Source organism: Rhea americana, unplaced genomic scaffold, assembly GCF_003343005.1.
Source record: "Rhea americana isolate MKP2758 unplaced genomic scaffold, rheAme1 scaffold_93, whole genome shotgun sequence".
Taxonomy (NCBI): Eukaryota; Metazoa; Chordata; class Aves; order Rheiformes; family Rheidae; genus Rhea; species Rhea americana.
In genome coordinates this window covers 3,188,739-3,193,566 of record NW_028187122.1, presented here as the reverse complement: position 1 = coordinate 3,193,566, position 4,828 = coordinate 3,188,739, and positions in this window count along the sequence as shown.

The window sequence follows — 4,828 nt, the reverse complement described above, 5'->3', positions numbered from 1 at the left end:
GCGGCGGGCGGCTCGGCTCGGCGCCCGGAGAAGCGCGTGGTCCTTCCCCACCGCGACGGCGGGAGGAGGCGGCGCGGCCGGGGCCCGCGGGCGCGGGGTTGTCCCCGTGGCGGCCGCCGCGCCGGTCGCCTGCTTTTCCCCGCGAAGCGTTATGTAAACGGGGGAGGGGGTCGGTCCTCTCCCGGGCCCGGTGCGTGTGTGTGTGTGTCAGCTTGGTGAAACGACGGCAAATACGGAAGTCTGGGTGACTTACGTGGCCTCCTGGCATTTTATACGCGTATTTAATTAGGAAAAACGCACATACTCTTACTGATGCTGCTACTTCTGTAACAGTCAACACTTGGGAAGAAAGTGCTCTGGTTCTGAATACTTTTCTCCTTGTTCATTGGGATATTTTTGTGTACCAGAGAAACGGATTTACTCTTCCCCTGACACCTATTTTGAGTTGAGGAGCTCCCCGAGGAGAAGCTGCTTTGCCCTCCCCTCCCATCCTGCTGCCCCCAGCACCTTGCTGCGGTGGGGATGCCCAGTCTGGCCTGCCAGACCCCCGTGGACCCCTTTTGCATTTCACTTTAAAACAGGAGTACAACATTACAAACTAATGAGGGGAGGGAAAAAAAGACTTTTAACCCTTTTCATGTTCTTAGCGAATGCATCAGATGAGGAGAACATCATCCTTTGCACAGCTTGGGTGGTTTTGCAGGTAGAGCGCATGAGCTGTGGAAAGAGYGTGCTGTAAAGCAGCAAAGCTTGTTTTGTTTGCGAACAGCTCCTGTATGAAAACACCATGTTATTCCTGTAAGGGTAGGCAAAAGCCCATTGCAGCAATAAATACTTTCTTCTTAGTTTATTTCTGCTGTATTGATTGTGACTCATATCTTATCCTTGGTAATTTCCAATGGAATAAATATTTTAAACCAAGGAATTAATGAGATCATAAYGCAATTGTATAGCACTACTCATATTCATTAATTCTAATTAAGCAACCCCTCACTGTTCCTTTTACTCACATCCCACAGTCAACAGTGACAATAAATGTAATATCAAAATATATGCCATGAGAGCTCTTTGCAACAGGAATCCCCGATTTTACTCTCAGTACACACAGCAGGAATTTCCCTGACTCATTTTTAAACGGGTAAGCTTCTCAGTCAATTTTTCCTAAAATTTAGTAATAAAATGCTCAACTTCCTCATGCTGGTARCAGAATTGATATTCACTGTAACTTTATGTTGTTTTGTGCATGAAGTCTGCAAAAAGTCCCCTTGCTAGAACCATCTTCCTGTAAAGTAAGGGAGCAGCTGACCAGCAGTGGTGACTGCTGTTGCTGAGGTAGTAATGAATAGCAAAGCGTTCACCTGCAAGTTATTCAACTTTCTAGGACATCTTTTTCAAGCTAGTGAAAGTTTGAGTTTAACTCCTTAAAGAAAGAATAGCAGGAGATCAGATTTTTTAAAGAGTTCACTTTAAATTATCTGTGATACATGGTTTCCAATTAGTATTGCATTAAAATAAGTATCTCAGGAAGAGTTCTCTTGTGCCTACTTACTAACACCTTTTTCCATTTTGCCACCGCTAGTCTTCCTGAAAGAACTTTCCAGGATATCTGAGTTTAAGCTGTGTTAGTGCAGTCTGACCAGTTCACAGCATCACGTTCATTTAGACATCAATATGTACTGTCACTAAGTGGGTATTTTGAGGATTTGCTGGTCAGATTAGTGTTCTTGACTGTAAGGTCAATTGTTTGATTATAATTGGGTTTGTGATAATCAGCCAGATCTGTGATATCAGAGCAATGCATTCAGCTCTTTCAAGTTTATACTTGGGTTGGGGGGGGGGGAGCACAACGCAGAGTATTTTTAGGAATTGAAAGAAACTTTGCTGAAAATAAAACTGGGCTGTTCATACTTTTAAGATTTGTATCAGGCTCACTGAAAGCTTATATATCTCTGAGTTGTTTTACTTACTGCCTATTCTCAAAGGAGTTTGTTTGTTTGTTTTGTAAATAAGACTTCTGACTATAAGCTTTCATTTGCAGAAGAGAAAGAATCTGGAATATGAAAAAAACAGTTCCAGACACTGGGGTCTTTATCAGGAAAAAAGGCAGAAAGAGAATAAATTCCTTCTTAGCCCTTTACTGTATTTGAAGGTACTYGAAGACTCATGATTTTACTGGAAAACCAATGCTTAGTTAAGAGTTCTGAGAGATCCCTGTTTCCAGGGAGCATGGTAGTAAAAACTGCAACATGGTAGTAAAAACTGTAGCACCTAGAAAGGGCCATCTGTCAATGAGGAACAGCTGATGCCTACACTGGAGTCATGGAAGAAACAGTATCATGGGTTAAAGCTACTCCAGCTACTGTGAAAGTAGAAAAACCTAACTACTAGAGATAATCTAGACTGGCAGGATGGAGCTCAGTGCAGAGTAGCCTACGCTAGTAAGACAGCAGGGTAGGCATAAACTAAACTCAGTGCAAAACATATTCCAGTGCTGAGATTGTTCTCTCTCCAAAGGTTCTCTGCCTGTCTAAATGGTGGATGTGGGATTCCCCTTTCAAGCTTTTTTTTTCATAGTCAAGAGAGCCACAGATTTAAATAACTAAATATAATATATAATTATATATTTAGATGAAAGCAAATCTTCTCACATATTTGCTTGACACCTAGGACACACCAAATAGCAAGCGAGTAATAATTAAATTGCAAGAGCTGACCGCACTTCTCTTGCGATGCAAGACGTAAGGGTCTAAATCCATTACGCTGCTTTGAAAACCTCAACTACAGATTCCAATTTTATTTTATGTTTTAGAAGATACTGAATTTTTAGTGTAATCAGCTTTCACAGTTTCACATTAAACTTTGCATACAGCAGAAAAGAGTTTGTCTGGTTCAAGACTCAGTCTTCTAATTATATTTCTTTCACTTCCTCTGCTGATTTTTATTTCTAGTAGAGTGAGGAGCCTTTAAGCTACTCCCTGGGGCTCTTTTCTTGATCCCAGGCTTTTTAACATGTAGTTGTTTCCTCAGCATGATGGCTTTTATGGGTTATCGGCTAACTGTGATTAGAGCAAGTCACATCTGTACCAGCTCTTTTTGATAATTTATCTCTGGAGAAGTGGCATGAATGTGGGTTTCAACTGTAAAATTTGTGGTTGGGAAATAATTTTTAAAAACTAAACAGAAATAAAATCAAAGCRTTCAGCTTGGTTCTCAGCAGTTTCTACTTTTGGTGTTGTGTGCTGCCTTGCCAGTCATTAGCGGATTCTGCCTAAGCCTACATAATTTCCACTGAAAAGCAAGCCATAACCTTTTGGTGTACATTAACCTTTTCAATCCCTGGCTGTCAATTCCAGACCTTACATGCATAAATATCACTAGATGCCCTCCCTACCACCTCAGGAATATTGCCAGAGTACATTTTTCCATTTCCAAAGCTTACACAGAAATTGTTATTCATGGCTTTAAAATATCTAGCATTAATTATACAGCTTTCTTATGAGCTAGGTCTTCTTGCCAGAGTGAACGATGAGCCTCTCTCTCCCTTTTATCCAGAATTTGACTACTAAGCTGTCTTGTTTAGCAGAGTACGAGGACACTCTGTGACTAGCTCTATTCAAAAAAAATCACTGCTCCTGACTCCCCATTTAGAGCCATTATGCTATTTTAAATGGTACTTTACATTATGATTTTACCTTTTAGCATTTCAGGGTCTTGATTGTTCAAGTTGCTGTATGTGTTATTTCTATCGTGTGCACTACACTCTCCAAGCAAGTTCATGAGTTGTTTCACTGTAAGCTGAAAGCACCGTTGGGGTTTAGCTTTTCTAAGCGCAGTTTAGATGTACTCTCTTTCCACAAGATCTCACACTAGCACTGAGATTAAATTATAAAATCTKCTTTTTGGTGTATATTTTTAACTTGAATATTGTTTTTATTTTATAAATACTGAAACATCCGAATTACACTGCAGAAAACAAGTGCTTTCTTGCCTTTGGACTAAACTGAGAGAGTTTTCACACAGTTAAAGAGGGGAAGGAAGAGGTGTAAAAGCCTGTTCACCTGCTCAGCCCTGGCTTCAGCTCCAGCAAGAGGAGGAGCTACCAGATAACCTATTTTCTGTCAGCTGGAATAACTGCCTCAGTACAAAGTWGGTACCCAGCACCACAGAAAGTTAATTTTCACCTTAGGACAAAGTGGTTGAGAAAAGTGCATAACTGCCAGGTTAATATTAATTATCACTGTGTTGTAAAAATGCAAATAAGTGGCAAACATCTTTTGGGTGCCAGCCAGCATCAGGTACTAAAGAGGAACACCCTTCAGTGTTGGAGCAGACCTTAAGCACTGCTACAGCAACTCCAGGGCCAGAACCTCAGCGGGGTACTCTACACGCCTGCAAAGGAGGACGCACACCGTCTCTGTCAGCCTGCTCCAGCACCTTGAGTGATTTCCTACCTCGCCTCCAGTACAAGCACAGCTCCAGAAACTCTCTCTGCTTTCTTCCATTTYATTTTTTTTTACTGTGTCACCCTCAATAGCTTAGCATTATCATGAAGCATTTTAGTTTCAATGTCAGAGAAAGGTGTTTCCCAGCAGTGATTTGAATTTCATCATTTTATGCAGTATGAGTGGAGGTATAATTACCTTATATAAGAGACTATTACAACATGTCATTTTGCAGAAAGGATAAATGCCTGTGAATGACTGTGGGCAATCTCCCTCCAAAATGGAGCTAAGTGTAGACAGGTTGTCTCCAATAATGAGCCRTATCGTGTAGCACTGGGGAGTTCTGCTCATGGAAAATTGCTGTGGTATGTTTTAATAGGCCAAAC